General features: G+C 42.0%; 1 long non-coding RNA gene across 1 annotated transcript in view; it reads left to right on the plus strand.

Moving 5' to 3' along the window:
• The window catches only part of LOC138760454 (uncharacterized), a 58,206-nt gene that overhangs the window by 32,122 nt on the left and 5,963 nt on the right, over positions 1-20,121 (plus strand). The gene's annotated exons all lie outside the window — the stretch shown is intronic.

Below are 20,121 nucleotides of genomic sequence, written 5' to 3' on the forward strand. Positions count from 1 at the left end.
ATGTTTGGCAGGGGGTAGGGCAGAATGTTCATTTCTTATTGACAATGAGCCCTTGTAACCCTTTCCTCACCATACAATACTTTATGCCCCAAATTAAAAACTAGAATCGTGGAATTGTAATGACTTAGAAGAAAGCCTTTCAGATCTGTCAGCTGCAACATTTTCCAAACTGAGACTTCCTGCAAATTGGATGAGCAACTCCTTATATTCTGTGTGGCACCCTCATACCTGATGCCATTAACATCAACTTCCCAGGTTTCTGTTTGGCAGAACCATCATCCCCACCAACACCCCTCACAAACCCCACTACCTCCTGTCTCTCTCTTTCCCTATCTTTCTCTCTACTTTCCTCCAGCTCTGATTTTACAGAAGTACCCCATCCCCTGATCAATTTTCAGCTTTTCTCTCCTGTCCTGCGATGCACCATCAATGACTCCAAAAGACTGAAGTTGAACAAACTGATAGGCTTTTATTTGCAATAGAACAAAGTCACGTCCATGCTGCTTGACTGTCCTGCACTGGTGTGGGGGCTGTGGAACAATCACGAGCCTGTGGGAGGGTCCACAGGTACATTTGGCTGATGGGTGTGCCCAAATAGATAAATATATACATACAATGGTTTACCTCACCCTGTTATCTAGGTCCACCTATGACTTCTAGGCCATTGGCCCCTTCTTCCTTTGTTCCCCCCCACCCCCACTCTTTTATTCAGGGCTCAGGCCTTAAGCAGTTATAACTCTGCCTCTTATGGATGCCACAGGACCTGCTGAATTTCTCCAGAACTTTTTCTGATTCGAGGCCTCTGGAGTTAGTATTGGGTCCACTGTTATTTGTTATCTGTATTAATAATTTGAATACCAATGTAGTTAACATAAAAAGTAGATGGCCTGGCTGGTGGTGAGAGGAGCTCTCCTGGTCAGATCTTTCCTGTACAATAAGAACATCAGCCACAACATACGTTGTGCCAGAGATGACTGCAATGGAGTGGAGACAGTCACTCACCTCTTTGTAGATTGCAGATTTGTTAAGAGTGTGTGGAGAAGGATACAAAGGTCCTTGCCACGGTTCATCTCTAGCAGCAGCGTGACAGAGGACTCTCTAATTTAAGGGTTGTTCCAGAGTATGCACATAGTGTGGTGGTATTATCGCGGCCCATTACAGTCGTTACAGGCCCTAGAATGTCCATGGCCTCCTGATACGACATGGTATCCCTGATCATCAAGTACACCAGGGGGCAACCTCTGTACCTGCATGAGTTTAAGGGGACAGGACAACACCTGGCCGGCTGTCAATCAGTCGGCCTGAATGGATCAAGCCCCACCCAGTCGAGTGTCAATCACCCTCTGGGATATAAGCCTGTACCGGCCTCCTGAGGCCTCACACAGAGTTGCTGCAGCCACAGCCAACCTGGATCTGTGGAAGTCTTTGTGGATTAAAGCCTGTCGTACAGTCTTTACCTTGTATGTGTCTGATTCTGTCTAACAGTGCACCACACATAGAGACAGACATCCAGAACTGTGGGAAGACCCTCAACTCAGTGAAAGATATTGGTAATCTTCAGACACCAAGAGATGCCTGGCATAGACTTTGTTAATATTTCAGAGCAATACAGATTATGTTATATTTTAAATTATGTATAGATATGTTTGTGGGGTTTTAGTTAGGTCTCAAACAGATACAAACACTTCAAAAGAGAACTCATTTTGAAAATGCAAGAGTTATGCATAAGGTAGTGCCTACAAGTCTGCAAAGACAATAAAATCCTGTGCTGGAGATTTTCACAATGAGGTGCAAATGGAAGTGTCCATCTCAGGAAACTGATAAGATCTCTCATTAATTGATTTTTGGTGGAGTGTGCTGTTCTAGGAAGGTTGTGTGGTTAAGTCTGACAGAGAGAGAGAGAGAGAGAGAGAGAGAGACTGCTGGTTTTCTGCAGTGGCTTTTGGAAGTTTGTTTGAAATCCCATTTTTAACATAGGAGTTCAGCCTGTAAAAAGCCCTTGTAGTCCATACTAGAGGAGATGGCTGGCTGTATAACATTTCGCTTGAGATAAGGGAAACAGAAAAGGAACTCTGTGGTGACCTGAACAAAAGGTCAGGAAATCTGGAAAATCCCTGATGGGGCAAGTTTCTTCAGCAAGACACTGAAGTAGCTGATCGGAAGGAATCAGTTTGTGTATGTCCAACGAGCAACAAATCTCTCTCTGATAACCGACAAGAACTTTCCTGAGCGGTAACCTTTCAAGCACCAAAAGCTGGTGAAGATTCATAAATGTTAAATTCTGTGCAGAGTATAATAATTGCCTGATACTGGTGAACTTGGAGGAGTGAGAAGTGAGATTGGACTGTGAATCAAAGAACTTTTCTGAACTTACACACCCATTACATACATGTGCACTTAGAATTAGGAAGGGGTTAAGTAAGTTAATAGTAATGTTAAAGTTTGAACCTGTTTTTATGTTTAAAGAAAATTAAAAGTAACTTTTGTTTAAGTAACCATTTGTCAATGAATTTCTGTTGCTGTTGGGTTTTGGGGTCCTCGCGGCCCACTACAGTTGGTACAGGACCTAGAATGTCCATGGCCTCCTGATACGACATGGCATCCCTGATCATCAAGTACACCAGGGTGCCAACTTGGGAATTCAGTTCCTGTAATTTGTCAGTCTCTGACTGTACAGTGGCAGAAGATGCCTGCAGGAATGCCTCAAAACAGCGTAACCAGAGTTCAAAGTTGGTAGATGCTTCCGTTGATTGAGGGTTGATTTCCAGCTTCTCGGGCTTCAGAATCTGTTCCATTATAAAACTAAATCTAATAAAATTGATGCACCATCAATAACTCCAAAAGACTGAAGTTGAATGAACTGATAGGCTTTTATTAGCTTTAGAACAAAAAGCACATCCATGCTGCTCGACTGTTCTGTACTGAGCAGGGAGCTGTGGAGCATTCTGGAGCCTGTGAGAGGGGCCACCGTCGCATTTGTCAATGGGTGTGCCCAAAGAGTCAAACATGTTCATAAAGTGGTTTACCTCATAGTGGAGATGTTACTGGTGGATATCTGGTTCCCACTCTGCTTCCTGAAACATGACTCCGAGAAAAGCTGCTGAGAATCTTGCTGCTAGCCCAATTGGACAGCCTTTTTTTTCCATTTTACAAACTGCAACAATGGTACTTGATTCCTTTAGAAATCCTAGTATTGATTCTCACTCACCACCTGCATCAAAATTACCAATTCAACCAGTAAGCATGAAGGAGACTCCAGGAGTACATTGACCCACCACGTTGAGGATCAGTAATAATATCCAGTGATCTCTAGTTAAATAACGTGTGCTGCACAGTCTGTGTGAATGTTTTTGAATCTTCCCAAATTTCTAGGCTCATTATAACACTTCCCAGCTTCTCATGATACTTTTATATTTAGTGGCTACATAGCTTTGGACTTGTTGGGGAACTAGTTATGGAATTACTTCTTGGGCAAATGAGCTAAAATTGGCTGCATTAAATTAATGGCAGATTGTGGCAGATTGTTCTGAGCTGCGTCTAAGACATTTGAACTTAGAGCATGGATCGGCATGTGGAGTTATGACATTGTGTTCAGATATAGTTGCAGGAAGGGCATGCCGGGCAGTTCAATGTTCCGAAGTACCATTATTTTAGACATGATAGATAGAGAAGGATGAAAGGGGGAGGTGTGGCATTGCTAGTGAATGCTCAGTGCTCAGACAGAATGGACTAGAGGGCCATATGGGTGGAACTGAGGAATGAGAAAGGGATGATCACATTAATGGGGATTATATTATAGACCATTCAATAGTCCATTGGAATAGGAGAAGAAAAATTGTTGAGTGATAACAGATAAATAAGAGACACAAGGTTGTAAGTGATTTAACTTCGCACACAAAAAAAATGGTGGCTCTGCCAGAGTTGCTGTAAATGCAGTGCTACCACTGGAGTGGACCTGGGAGAGCGGGGAGCAGAGACAGTGCTTCCCCACGTGGTCTTTCCACCCAGTTCTATTGCCTACGGTTCTGTACAGCCTTTAAGTGGCCTATTAAAGGAGCTGATGTTTTATTTAAAATCCTCTGACATGGGGTCTGGCCCAAGATGGCAGCGCCTCTTGTGTTCGGCAACGGTCTCAAGGAGTTTCAGACTCCGGGGGAGCAGTGGACTGACACAAGGCACCAGTAACAGGGAGAACACCCCTATTGAGAAGGAGAAGCAGAGGAGATGATCCAAAGGACGGTGAACACCGTGGCAGACCAGTGAGGGGCTCTGCGACTGAAGATACACACAGACGGCAAGCTGCAGGCAAGGAACCATCACAGAATGTGAGCTCCTGGTGACAAGGTCAAGGGACATGTGGGCTGTGGGTTACTGGAGGTGGGCTCATGGGAGCCAGATGTTGGGGCCAGTATTTGAAAGGATGCTCCCAAAGAGTCCTGGGTGCCAAAGACTTCCTCATTATGTCAGAGGTTTGGATTTGGGCTCAGGTTACAGATGGTTTGAAATGTACTGGAGTCTCATGTGGCTGCAGAGGCTACGGGAGTGCTGGTGGTGAATCCACAGACATTGGGTGACTTTGGGGGTCTCCCTTTTGCTTCTCTTTCATCTGACTCCAAGGGGTGCCGGGCAATGCTAATGCTAATAGCAAATCTTTGTCTGCCTTATGGCAGAATAAAGGCAATTTTGTGTAATATTAGATTTCTGGGTTTTTTTTTGCATGACAATAAATATCTAATTGACTGAAATCTCCATACTGTATAAGGGTTGGATGGGTTAATTTGTCAAATGTGTTCAGGAAAGTTTCCTTCATCAACATACAGAGGTCCCAACTAGAGAGAGTGAAATACTAGATCTCCTATTAGTGAACAAGACAAGTCAGGTCACAGAATTGTGCATAAGGGAATACTTTGGATCCAATGATCATATGTCATTAGGTTCAAGATAATTATGGAAAGGGACAGATCTTGTCCTTGGATTGAGATTTTAAATGGGAGGAAGGATAATTTTGATGGATTCAGAAAAGATCTGGCAAGTGTGGATTGGGACAGGTTATTTTCTGGCAAAGGTGTGTTTGATAAAGGAGATGCCTTCAAATGTGTAATTTTGAGATTATGGAATTTGTGTGTTCCTGTTAGAATTAAAAACAAAACTAACGTATAAGGAACCTAAGTTTTCGAAAGGTACTGAGGCCCTAGTTAAGAAAAAGAGGGAGGTCCATAGCAAGTGTAGAAAATACTTAAATTGAAAATCAGAAGGAATAAAACAAGGCATGAAGTTGCTCGGGCAGACAAGGTGGAAGAACACAAGTAATATTGGATGCAGGAAAGGTCATTCAGATGTTAAATGCTTCAATTGGGCTATTAATGGTAAAATTAATTTGTATGCTGATGTTTTTAAGATGGGCAGGAATATGTCACTCCAGCAGAAAATGTTACAACTTGCAGTGTTATCTGATTCTGCTGCACCTCTAAAAATTCAGCAAAAGGACAATAACTCTGTGAAAAAAAATCCAAATCCAGCTTGATTTATTTAGGTGATGTGTTTGTGAAAGAAAAAGGATACTTTTTCTATTCAAACACATCATTAAACATCCCTCTGCAGGTGATGCGGACAGAGCTGTGAACCTATACCTGTAGTCCATTCACCTGTTCAATAAGCTGAATGTCAAGTGTTATGGGAATGTGGATGCACGCATGACATCATTATACATGGAGTTGCATTGTATGATGAGGTTCAGTTGGGTGCCATCTTTCCATGAATAAAGATTACACCCAAAGAATAAAGATTACAGCTTCTCTCGAGTGAAGTTATTTTCAAAGGGACACCAAAAGATGAGCCTACAGCTCACAATTGGGTCACTTGACTCAATGGTGTTGGCTCCATGAAAGAGATTGCTAACTAATCTTCAGATCATTGTTTTTCTCTTTAGCTCTACAATTTTTAAATTTTAGAAATCAATGTCATCTCCCAGATATATTGCATCTTCAGGGGCTACGGTTAGTCCATTGATCTTGTAAACAGAGCAACTAGAAATGGTCAATATTATAGTCTTAGTAAAAAAACTAAGGGGGAGGGGCAGGTGAGGTCTGGGCCTGATGTCCCGCTCACCCAGGGAAAGTGCACGTGTAATGTATTGCCTCTTCTTGGTGTAGTGATTACTGTGTGGGCGGAGTCTGGCTTGCCAGCAGGAGATCAGTGCAAATGGCCTCTCCTACATTACTGCATCCATAGCAACACCTTCTCATCGGTGTCCCCCATTTTCACTGGGTTTGCTACCAAGTGCCCAGTGGTATCACTGGATGGGTAGGCTGGGCTCGTTAGCCTTGATTGGCAACCAGCCTAAGAGAAGGAAGACTGATTTCAAACCTGGGCAGAAGGGGCTCGTTAGCCTTGTTAGGCCATCCATCTAGGAGAAGGACACTCCAATGTAACAACCACAACCCAAAGACATGGTTGTCACTGATTGCTAGGTCATGGCAGATAAACCCCAGGTGTAAAGTGTGGGGCCAATACTTCACACACTGCATTCCATCTAAAAAATCCATTGTGCAGGCTCGAAGGACATACCCATGTCTATGATCCTTCCTAAATCTTCATTCGCAAAGCCAAGCCATGGTGATGAGTAATAAAACATACAGAGCATTGAAGACTTCTTTTGCTTTGTCTCTCCATTTTCTTCCGTACACAAATAATATTCCAGGCAGAATTTTATTGAAGCTCACAACAAAGACTTCAATAGATGGAACTGGAAGCTATCTCAGTAAATATATTTAAGATAAGGTTAGATAGATTTTTACATAGTAGGGGAATTAAGGGATAGGGGGAAAAGGCAGGTAGGCAGAGATGAGCCTATCATCAGATCAGCCATGATCTCACTGAATGGCAGAGCAGGCTTGATGGGCTGGATGGCCAATTCCTGCTCCTATTTATGTTCTAATGGAACATATTCTGAGTGGAGGTTAGTGACTAGTGGATTTCCACAGGAATCTATTTCTGAGACCCCTGCTCTTTGTGAATTTTATAAATGACCTCAATGAAGAAGCGGAAGGATGGGTTATTAAGTTTTCTGATGATATGAAGGTTGGAAGAGTTGTGGATAGTGTTAAAGTTTGTTGTAGGTTACAAAAGGAAATAGGCAGGATGCAGAGTTGGGTAGAGAAAAGGCAGATAGAGTTCAATCTGGATAAATGTGAGGTGATGTATTTTGGAAGGTCAAACCTGAATGCTGAGTACAGGATTAATGGACAGATATTTAACTGTGTGGAAGAACAGAGGGACCTTTGGTATCCAAATCCATATATCTCTCAAAGTTGCTACACAGGTTGATAGGATAGTTAAGAAGGGCCATGGAATGCAAGGTTTCATTAGTCAGGGGATTGAGTTCAAAAGTTGAGATGTCATGTTACAACTCAAAAAATCTCTGGTGAGACCACACTTAGAATATTGTTTTCAGTTCTGGTCACTAATCATAGGAAGGATGTGGAAGTTATAGAGAGGGTGTAGAGGAGATTTAGCATTCACTGTCTAGATTGGAAAATAAATCACAAGATCACAAGATAAAGTAACAGAAGTAGGCCATTTGACCCATTGAGTCTGCTCCACAAATCCACTCTGAGCTATTCTCACATCTAATTCCAAACTTTTCCCCTTATCCCTTGATACTTTGGCTAATTAGACTCCCCCAATGATTGGTCTTCCACAGATGAATGTGACAATGAATTCCACAAATCTACAACTCTTTGGCTAAAGAAATTACTCCTCATCTCAGTTTTAAATGGATACCTTCTAATTCTAAGACTGTGTCCTCTTTTCCTGGATTCATCCACCAAGGGAAACATCCTATTCGTATCTACTCTGTCCAATCCTTTCAGAATTCGATATGTTTTTATGAGATCTCTTCTCTTTCTTCTATCTTCCAACGAATATAATTCGAGAGCCTCTAAACATACCTCATATGTGGGCCCTTGCATTCTGGGATCCATCCTGGTACATCTTGTCTGTCTCTCTCCAACATTATTACATCCTTTCTGAGATCAGGGGCCCAAAACTGCACACAGTCATCCAAATGAGGTCTCACCAGTGCCTCATAGAGCCTTTACTCTTATACACTATTCCTCTTGAAATGATGCCAACATATTCACTTTTGTTTTACTGCCAATCCAACCTGGTGGTTAACTTTTAAGATATGCTGCACGAGGACCCCCAAGTCCCTTTGGACTTCTGAATTTTGAATTTTCTCCTCAAATAACTATCTGCCTGTTTATTTCCTCTTCCAAAATGTACAACTGTACTTTTCTCAACATTGTATTTCATTTACCATTTTTTTGCCCACTCTCCCAAGCCGTCCAGGTCTCTCTGCAACCGTTAGGTTTCTTTAACACTTCCTACTCCACCACTTATCTTGGTGTCATCTGCAAATTTAGCCACAAAACCATTCAGTCCATAATCTAAATTATCAATATATACTGTAAAAAGAAGCAACCCCTGTGGAACACCACTAGTAACCAGCAACCAACCAGAACACGATCCTTTTATTCCCATCCTTTGCTTCCTGTCTATCAGCCAATGCTCCACCCAATCTAATATCCATCCTGTAATTCCACAGGTTCTCATCTTATTAAGCAGCCTCTTATGCGTCACCTTATCAAAGGCCTTTTGAAAATCCAAATACACATCATCCATAGCATCTCCCTTGTCTATCCTATCTGAGAGTTCCTCAAATAAGTCCAATAGATTGGTCAGGCATGATTTTTCCTTCATGAACCTGGTTTGGACCTATCATGCCATGCACCTCTAGGTATTGACTCTAATATCTTCCTGACCATTGACGTCAGACGAATAGGCCTATAATTTCCATTTTTCTGCCTCCCTCCTTTCTTAAACAGCAGAACTATATTTGCAAATTTCCAATCATCCAGATCCATGCCAGAGTATATTAATGTCTGGAAAATCAATTCCACTGCCTCCACCATCTCCAAAGCCACACCTTCAGAACCCTTGGGTTCACCTCATCCGGTCCAGGAGACATCTATTTTTAGTCATTCAGCTTACTAGCTGAATAGACTAAAATCTTATGAGGCAAGGTTAGCAGAACTGGGGCTTTTCTCTTTGGAGCGTAGAAGGATGAGAGGTGACTTTTAATTGAGGTCTACAAGATTATGAGAGGCATAGATAAGGTAGATAGCCAACACCTTTTTCCCAGGGCGGGAGTACCAAACACTAAAGGGCATCAGTACAAAGTGAAGGGAGGAAAGTTTAGGGGAGACAGAGTTGTGGATGTCTGGAATGCCTTGCCAGAGGTGGTGGTGGAGGCTGAAACATTAGAGGTTTTTGAGAGACTCAAAAAGGGACATGAATGAAAGAAAAATAGAGGGTTTTGAGGTAGGAAGGGATTAGTTTTTTTTAATTTTGGAAGGAATATATAGATCGGCACAAAATCGAGGGCAGAAGGGCCTGTATTATGCTGTAGCGTTCTATGTAATGATTAAACATGCAGCTGAGAGTACATTGTCAGTGTAAACTGTCGGAAACAACGTGTCCAACAAGAAGGGGAGTTAAGAAAGGTGGCTTGCAGCTGTTTGGGCATGCCAAGACAAGAGAACACATAACCACAGAAAGTGGATGAGGAGACGCAAAAGACTGGTTATATTGCAACATGTTGAGATTTGATGGTTTTGGTGAAGGCATGTTTGGATTGTGATGTCACTATGGCAGCCAGTGACATAATATCCTGTACATGTTTAGCATTCACTGTTTCCCAGATTCTCTTTCTTAATCTCAGTGAAAGAAGAAACTGCTCCACAGGCCCATGATAAACATAAGTGGCAATTCTCTCAGCTCGTCATTTTCACAGAGCTCAATGAGCATTTTTCCTGGGCTCTGATACACTGCCCATTTCTCCAGCGAATAAGGAGTGGAATTTTGGGCACCAGCAAAGAAAACCATTGATTTTTATTTTAGGCTGAGACCTCCCTTTCACTGTTTACTGGAGTCTATAGTGGAAAATTATGGAGGCCTACCTTATAGGTTTGTGCCTTTGAAATCAAAAAGCAAAGTTATCAAGTAGCAGTTCAAAACTGGTCTCGACTCAAAAATTCTGTGTCCAGAATGACTGCACTGGTTGGGATAATAAAAAAAATAAAATTTCTAGTAAAACAACAGGTTTATTCATTTTAATCTTCCTGATATTCCTATTATGTACATTTTCCAGCCATCTCACAAAGAACCAAAATTTTTGACTCATTCAGAGCCCCCACCATATCAATTCCCACTCCCTCCACCTCATCCCTTATCCTTTACAGATGGGGTGAAACAAGAAAATCTGCAGACACTGCGATTAGAGTTAATACACAAAAAAAGTCGTTCTTCCTTCTAGTTGGTGATGCTGAAGCCCTTCACTCCCACTGGCTGGACATGCCAGGGCTCTGACCAATTGATTCCAGGAGCAGAGTAACATCTTTCCTTAGATTTCCTGCTGAGGTTAGCAGGATGCCTGCTTTTTGCTCATAACTTGACAAGCCTGAAATGTTGGTTATATATCTTTGTCTCTAAGGACGCTGTAGGGCCTGCTGAGTTTCTCCAGCACTTTTGCGTATTAACTATTATCATTAGATTCCTATTTCACTTGTGTTGGATATCCAGAAGGAATTTAAAAAAATGTAACTTGGGACATGATGGACTCCACTTGGAGTTCTTCAAAACCCTATTCATTACGTTATAGCTACTCAAATATGTGTATCCTTAAAGGCTTCCTCAGAAAGGCAAAAAGCATATATAGCAAATAAATACATAAACAGGCATAAGCCATGTCTTCTGACTCAATTCCTCTTACACTCAGTGACTTTAAGACATGACAATGCTGAATTGTGGGTGTGCTTTACTGATCTTACAGCATATGACTGCTAACAACACAGAGTTAAAAATTCAGATTTATTGTCAGAGTACAAACGTCACCGTAGAATCCCAACTCAATGTCGTAATCCCACATGCCAATCTACGCCCTAAGCTTGTCTGCCTTTCCGACAATACTCCTTGCAATGAAATAAATAGACCTGAGAACATTTGTATCACATACAAACATGTATAAAGAAGGAAGGGAAACAAGCAGTAGTGTCATGGAACAAATAGAGATTAAAGAGGAGGAGGTGCTTGCTGCCTTACAGCAAATAAAAATAGATAAATCTATCAGGCCTGATGTGATATTCCCTTGGACCTTAAGGGAGACTCATGTAGAAATTGCAGAGGCCTTGGGAGAAATATTTAAAATGTCTTTAGCCATGGGTGAGGTGCCGGAGGATTTGAGGGTAGCTCGTGTTGTTCCATTGTTTAAAAAGGACTCCAAAAGTAAACCTGGAAATTACAGGCCAGTGAACCTGATGTCAGTAGTAGGTAAATTATTGGAGGTGTTTTGAGAGATCAGATATACCAAGTATTTGGACAGCCCAAGGGCTGATTAAGGATAGTCAGCATGACTTTATGCAAATTTTATAGAGTTTTTTGAGGAAGTTACCAAGAAAGTAGATGAAGGAATGCTGTGGTTGTTGTATACATGGACTTTAGTAAGGCCTTTGACAAGGTCCCACATGGGAGGTCAGTTCAGAAGGTTCAGAGTCTAGGTATCCATGAAGAGGTTGTAAAGTTGATTCAAAATTGGCTGAATGGGAGAAGACAGAGAGTAGTGGATGATTGCTTCTCACACTGGAGGCCTCTGAATAGTGGTGTGCCTCAGGAATCTGTGCTGAGACCATTGTTGTTTGTTGTCTATATCAATGATTTGGATGATAATGTGGTAAATTGGATCAGTGAGTTTGCTGATGACACTAAGATTGGAGGTGTTGTGGACAGTGAGGAAGTCTTTCAAAGTATGCAGAGGGATCAGGACCAACTGGAAATATGGGCCAGAAAATGGCAGATGGAATTTAATGCAGACAAGTGTGAGGTGTTGCATTTTGGACAAACAAACCAAGGTAGGACATACACAGTAAATGGTAGGGCACTGAGCAGTGCAGAAAAACAAAGGGATCTAGGAATTCAGATACATAATTCCCTGAAAATGGTGTCACAGGTAGAAAGGGTTGTAAAGAAAGCTTTTGGCATTTTGGCCTTCATAAATCGAGTATAGGAGTTGGGATGTTATGGTAAGCTTGTTAAAGACATTGGTGAGGCCAAATTTGAAGTACTGTTTGAAGATCTGGTCACCTAATTGCAGGAAGGATATCAGTAAGATTGAAAGAGTGCAGAAAAGACTTACTAGGATGTTGTCACGTCTTCAGGAGTTGAGTTACAGGGAAAGGTTAAACAAGTTAGGTCTTTATTCCTCAGAGCATCGAAGAATGAGGGGAGATTTGATACAGGTTTACAAAATTATGAGGGGTATAGACAGAATAAGTGCAAGTAGGCTCCTTCCATGAGATTAGGAGAGATAAATATAAGAGGACATAGCTTTAGGGTGAAAGGGGAATGGTTTAGGGGTACTTTAGGGGGGACCTTTTCACTCAGAGAGTGGTGGGAGTGTGGAACGAGCTGCCATTTGACTTGGTAAATGTGGGTTCACTGTTAAATTTTAACAATAAATTGGATAGAAATATGAATGGGTGAGGTCTGGAGGGTTATAGACTGGGTGCAGGTCAATGGGACTAGTGGAGTAATATTTCAGCACAGACCCAAAGAGCTGAATGGCCTTTTGTCTGTGCTGTAGTGTTCTATGGTTCTAACATAACATGTACAATCCTGAGATTCTTTTCTCTGTTGGCCAGGCCGAATTTCTACCTAAAGGTAATTAAAAAAAACTGTACTCAAGAACTTTTATGTATACAAAAGAGAGAAATGTAAACAAAGAAACACAAATAAACTGACTGTGCAATTCAGAGAAAAAAAAAATCAGTAATAAATAATGTGCAAAGTAACAGTCCTTAAATGAGTCTCTGATTGAGTTTGTGGCTGAGTTCCTGAACCTGGTGGTGCGAGTCTTGTGGCACCTACACCTCTTTCCTGATGGCAGCAGCAAGAACAGAGCATGTCCTTGGCAGTGTGGATCCTTGATGATTGCTGCTTCTCTCTAAAAGCAGTGTTCCATCATTTTCTTGATAGTGGAGAGAGTTTTGCCTGTGACGAGCTGGGCTGTATCCACTACGTTTTGCAGGGCTTTCTGCTCTGAAGTGTTGGTGCTTCCATATCAGGCCATGATGCAGCCAGTCAGTACTCTTTCCACTGCACATCTGAGGAGGCTTGCCAAGGTTTTTGATGTCATACCAAACCTCCACAAACCTCCTGAGGAAGTAGAGGCGCTGACGTGCTTTCTTCACGATAACATTAATGCCTTGGGTCCAGGCAAAGTCTTCCGAGTTAGTGGCTCCCAGGAATTTATATTTTTTGAATCTCTCCACTTCTGATTCCCCCAATAATCACTGAATCGTACATCTCTGTTTTTCCTTTCCTAAAGTCCACAATCAGCTCTGTATTTTTGGTGAGTGTGAGATTGTTGTTAGTACACCATTCATCCAGAATCAGAATCAGGATTTATTGTCACGAACAAGTCATGAAATTCGGTGTTTTGCAGCAGCGTCCTAGAGCAAACATTCATAATATAACCATCTTATGACATTATGATAAAAAATAAAATAATAATAACAATAATTGTGTATGAAAAATAAGGCAGTGTCTTTGGTTCATTGATTATTCAGGAATCTGATGACAATGTGGAAGAAGCTGTCCTTGTGCTGCTGAGTGATCGTCTTTAGACTCCTGTACCTTTTCTCTGATAGTAGCAGATTGAAGAGGGCATGGCCTGGGCAGTGGGGGTCTTTGAGGATAGAGGCTGCTTTTTTAAGACACCGGCTCATGTAGATGTTCTTAATAGAGTGAAATCTGGTGCCTGTGATGTCACAGACCAAGTTTATTCTTCTCCTGAGAGTTGGTGCCTCCATACCAGACAGTGTTGAAACCAGCAAGAATGCTCTCCACGGTCACCTTTATAATTTTATGAGAGTCTTCGGTAACATACCAAACCTCCTCAGACACCTCAAAAAGTATAGCCGCTAGCGAGCCATCTTTGTGATTGCATCAACGTGGAGGTTCCAGGACAGATCTTCAGAGATGTTGACATCCACGAATTTGAAATTCTTGACCCTTTCCACTACTGAGCCCTTGATGAAGACTAGGTCGTGTTCCCCTGTCTTCTTCCTGAAGTGCACAATCATCTCCTTGGTTTTGCTGACATTGACAACAAGGTTGTTGTTGTTACACCATTCAACGAGCTGATCTATCTCCCTCCTGTACGCTTCCTCATTGTTGTTTGTTATTCTGCCGACAACTGTGGTGTCATTGGCAAATGTAGATGGCATTGGAATTGTGCCAGGTCGCACAGTCGTGGGTATATAACGAGGAGAGCAGTGGGCTAAGCATGCATCCTTGGGGTGCACCTGTGTTGATGATCAATGAGGAGGACTGACTGTGGTCTTCCAATGAGAAAGTCAAGAATCCAATTGCAGAGTGGAGTACAGATTCTTAGAGTTTGTAGCTTCCTGACCAGCAATGAGGGAATAATTGTAGAGAAGAGCTGTTTTCAAAGTGATCCAGAGCTAAGTGGAGAGCCATGGAAAATTGGCTTGCTTATTAGAATAAATCTGTTCATCTTTTTTATTTGCATGACTATCCAACTTAAATGAGATATCTGCAAACCTCAAAGACCTAGAACTCTCTCTAGTTCTGCATTCTACTGAATCACAAACCTTCTCTGCCCAACTCAACAGATCAACTATCAGGATTCATGCGAAGATAGGTTGCAATTTATATAATTCAGCAACAGTGTCCTCTACTGGCCTTTATAGCTATTGATTCTACTGAGTGAAGGGCAGAATAATCTGCAACTAATCACGAGCTACTCATTATTATTTTTATTGGCCCCATGTTCTGATATTTTTCAGACTCTGTGAAACTTGGGATAGCACTAGGTAATTGCTCATGAGAAACATTTGATTTAGATCTATAAATTACTCTTATTGTAAATATATAAACTTAATTTTTATTGGCATTTAACAAAATTAAAAATTTTGAGATTAAAACAAGAGGACATGAGTTAAGAATTAAGGGGCAGAGGTTTAGAGGTAACATGAGGGGGAACTTCTTTACTCAGAGAGTGGTAGCCGTGTGGAATGATCTTCCGGGAGAAATAGTGGCGGCGGAGTCAATTGTATTATTTAAGAAAAGGTTGGACAGGTATATGGATGAGAAGAAGATGGAGGGTTATGGGCATTGTGCAGGGAGGTGGGACTAGAAAGGGGTGTTTGGTTCGGTGCGGACTAGAAGGGCCTAATGGCCCGTTTCCGTGCTGTAATTGTTATGTTATGTTTATGTTATGTTAATTATATTTTAATGGATAAGGTGACCTTCAGATTAGACAAGACCCTAATTTCAGTCTGAATTTCATGTTTTTAGCTCACATTGGTGGTATAAGATGACCCCCAAATATACCGATACCATACGTGTGTTGACTGAACTGGTGGGCGTGGCTGGTAGATGGGTGAAGCACCATCACAAATGATTCATGGTTCTGTTTGTTGCTAACTTCTGTCTTTACCACTTTAAAAGAGAGGGAGAAAGAATGAAGATGTTTTAATACAGTGAAAGTGAAAGTAGAGACTGTAATAAAATATTTCAAAAAGTGTGGTATCTCTAGTGCAATGGATGGTATGGAGGATCATTTATTGTGGGACACTGCAGTCGAAGCTGAAACTAACTCAACAGATCAGACTGGGACCCATATGATGACAGTGTAAACAGTGAGACTCCGGATGTGCTTGCTGAATGCCTCAGACCATGAAACTAGAGATTTTCAAACACTTGACTCACAATTCTTCCTTCATCTAACCTGTCTCATCCTGTTCAAATTCTAGATGTTTCAATGAGATCCCCTCTCATTTCTCTAAATTCCAACTAATATAACCCTAGTCGATCTCATCTTCCTTTATACGTTAGATCTGCCATCCCAGAAATGTCTGGCGAACCTTTGCCACACCCACTCAATCACAAAAATGTCCATCCTCAGATCAGGAGACCAAAATGAGTTTTTTTTAATTTTAATCATTTGTGATGGTGCTTCACCCATCTACCAGCCACGCCCACCAGTTCAGTCAACACACGTATGGTATCGGTATATTTGGGGGTCATCTTATACCACCAATTTTAAAGTTCTTTTATTGGTTTAACACCACATTGCCAATGGATTTTAGTGCAAAATAAAAATTGTGTACACTACAACAGATTTTTTAAAAATATGTCGGTAGCTTAAAAATTTGTTATAGGGTGGGGTCTGGGTGGGCTATGGAACCAATCAAATATACCCAATCAAATGGTATTTTGAGTAGAATTTTAAGTTCACTGTTTTTGTATCTGGCCTATAGGACGACCAATTTTTTGGGGGTGTTTTTTTTGGATGCTTCAAGTGTTGTCTTATCTGCCGAAATTTACAGTACTTCTCATTCATAGTTCAGGTTCCTTCTGTGATTTATGGGATCAAAATATGACTTGCATGATGTTGCTGGGATGGGAGAGTACTATTCATTTGCTTTGGAGAGGATGCAGTTGAAGAGGTGTGCTCTGCTGCAGAGGAAGTAATTTTCCTGAACAAATACCTGGCTGCTGAACCTGGTGGCAAAACCAGTATCAGATTCTGTGAAACTGCATTGTAGATGCAGTCCAGGAAGAAGACTTTGAAATAAAAAGAGCATCATTCTATATAATTCCAACCAGTCATTTTCTCTTTCTTCCCTAAATATCTGCTCTCATGTCTCCCTAAGTCCGAGAGTTGCAAATATAATCAACCCTCCTCTACTTTAGAAACTGGAAATTTGACTTGACCGTAATGAGTATCTTCCATCTTCCAAAATTCCATGGATTCTAAAATTATAGACTGGAAGGTAGTAAATGTATTGGAGAAAGCAGTTGACCTGTTGATAGTGTTTGGGAAAATGATGGAACCTGGCATTATTAGGAAAGGGTAATAGGATATTTAAAAAATAACATTAGGATTCAACAGAGTCAACATGGTTTTATGAAAGAAATTTTTGGAATTGTTTTGTGGGGGTAACTAGCAGAATAGGTCATGGTAAGCAAGTGAATGTGAGGCATTAGGATTTTCAAAAGACCTTCAATAAGGTGCCACCAAAGAGATTATTGAACAAAGTTATTCTGCAAGGTTCTGGAGGCAGTAGATCATTATCCAGTTGTGAGGTTGTGATTTCCAGGTGTCACAGAGATTGGTGCTGGGGCCACAGCTCTTCGTGATCTGAAGCAGTGTTTGCTTATGACCACTGAACTAGGAGACAGTTTGACTATAATAAGATACCTGAAGGATTCAGGGAGATATAGACAAGCTAAACAAAGGGTCAGGACATGGCCATAGGGAGTATAATGTGGAAAAACTGAGGTTATCTAATATGATAGAAAACTAGAAAAGTTAAGTTTTAAAAAAATTTTTGGTGCTTCAAGGAACTTGGGTGTACAGGTGCATAAATCACAGAAACATGCAATTTCAGCAATCAGAATGGAAAACTGTACATTGACCTTTAGAATCAGAGAATCTGAGCATTAAAATGGATATGTCCTGGGGACACCACATCTGGATATGTGGACATACTCCAAGTGTTGGTGAACAGACACTTAAAATGAATGAAAGAAAGGAAAAAGGGGTCATATATAGCAATATTGAGTAACTCAGCTATATAGTTTTGGCATATGGTCTTTCTGAGTAGACTGCATTGAAAAGATCTACAATTATATCTTGGCTTTAGAAAAGAGAAGTCTTACCGCAATTGTACAGGGTCCTGATGGGGCCACACCTTAAGTATTGTATGCAGTTTTGGTCTCCTGATCTGAGGATGGACATTTTTGTGATTGAGTGGGTATGGCAAAGGTTCGCCAGACATTTCTGGGATGGCAGATCTAACGTATAAAGGAAGATGAGATCGACTAGGGTTATATTAGTTGGAATTTAGAGAAATGAGAGGGGATCTCATTGAGACATCTAGAATTTGAACAGGATGAGACAGGTTAGATGAAGGAAGAATTGTGAGACAAGTGTTTTCTTGGTCATTTATATTTCACCTTTACAAATTTGCCTGGAAGACTAAGGTTTGTTTAAATAAATCTATACAGTTTAAAGACATATGGACGGCTACATGTGTAGGAAAGGTTCAGAGGGATATGGCTAAATGCAGGCAAATGGGACTAGTTTAGTAGACATCTTGATTAGGCATGGAAAATTGGGCTGAAGGGGCTATTACGGTGGTGTAAACCTCTAATGGTGAGGAAGTGTAGAATAAAGGGTCATGGGGTAAGGATAAGGCTGTGATGCTGATACTATGTATATACTACAGGGGAATCACGTTGCTCTCCATTGCAGGCAAAATCTTCGCTAGGATTCTACTAAATAGAATAATACCTAGTGTCGCCGAGAATATTCTCCCAGAATCACAGTGCGGCTTTCGCGCAAACAGAGGAACTACTGACATGGTCTTTGCCCTCAGACAGCTTCAAGAAAAGTGCAGAGAACAAAACAAAGGACTCTACATCACCTTTGTTGACCTCACCAAAGCCTTCGACACCGTGAGCAGGAAATGGCTTTGGCAAATACTAGAGCGCATCGGATGTCCCCCAAAGTTCCTCAACATGATTATCCAACTGCACGAAAACCAACAAGGTCGGGTCAGATACAGCAATGAGCTCTCTGAACCCTTCTCCATTAACAATGGCGTGAAGCAAGGCTGTGTTCTCGCACCAACCCTCTTTTCAATCTTCTTCAGCATGATGCTGAACCAAGCCATGAAAGACCCCAACAATGAAGACGCTGTTTACATCCGGTACCGCACGGATGGCAGTCTCTTCAATCTGAGGCGCCTGCAAGCTCACACCAAGACACAAGAGAAACTTGTCCGTGAACTACTCTTTGCAGACGATGCCGCTTTAGTTGCCCATTCAGAGCCAGCTCTTCAGCGCTTGACGTCCTGCTTTGCAGAAACTGCCAAAATGTTTGGCCTGGAAGTCAGCCTGAAGAAAACTGAGGTCCTCCATCAGCCAGCTCCCCACCATGACTACCAGCCCCCCCACATCTCCATCGGGCACACAAAACTCAAAACGGTCAACCAGTTTACCTATCTCGGCTGCACCATTTCATCAGATGCAAGGATCGACAATGAGATAGACAACAGACTCGCCAAGGCAAATAGCGCCTTTGGAAGACTACACAAAAGAGTCTGGAAAAACAACCAACTGAAAAACCTCACAAAGATAAGCGTATACAGAGCCGTTGTCATACCCACACTCCTGTTCGGCTCCGAATCATGGGTCCTCTACCGGCACCACCTACGGCTCCTAGAACGCTTCCACCAGCGTTGTCTCCGCTCCATCCTCAACAACCATTGGAGCGCTTACATCCCTAACGTTGAAGTACTCAAGATGGCAGAGGTCGACAGCATCGAGTCCGCGCTGGATGGGTCACGTCTCCAGAATGGAGGACCATCGCCTTCCCAAGATCGTGTTATATGGCGAGCTCTCCACTGGCCACCGTGACAGAGGTGCACCAAAGAAAAGGTACAAGGACTGCCTAAAGAAATCTCTTGGTGCCTGCCACATTGACCACCGCCAGTGGGCTGATAACGCCTCAAACCGTGCATCTTGGCGCCTCACAGTTTGGCGGGCAGCAACCTCCTTTGAAGAAGACCGCAGAGCCCACCTCACTGACAAAAGGCAAAGGAGGAAAAACCCAACACCCAACCCCAACCAACCAATTTTCCCCTGCAACCGCTGCAATCGTGTCTGCCTGTCCCGCATCGGACTTGTCAGCCACAAACGAGCCTGCAGCTGACGTGGACTTTTTACCCCCTCCATAAATCTTCGTCCGCGAAGCCAAGCCAAAGAAAAAAGATATGTATGTATGTATGTATGGCTGGACCACCACCTAAACCTGTGACTTCTCCCTCCCAGATATCCCCATAAACGTCAAACCCCCCCACCCCCCTCAGTACCTGACTTGGAACCTTGCCAGCAACATGCAAGCTGTGCTGACACTTTAGGGTGATTAGAGCCTATTAATCATGATTCTCTGTCTGATTGTGGTTGATTGGT

Source organism: Narcine bancroftii, chromosome 4, assembly GCF_036971445.1.
Source record: "Narcine bancroftii isolate sNarBan1 chromosome 4, sNarBan1.hap1, whole genome shotgun sequence".
Classification (NCBI taxonomy): Eukaryota; Metazoa; Chordata; class Chondrichthyes; order Torpediniformes; family Narcinidae; genus Narcine; species Narcine bancroftii.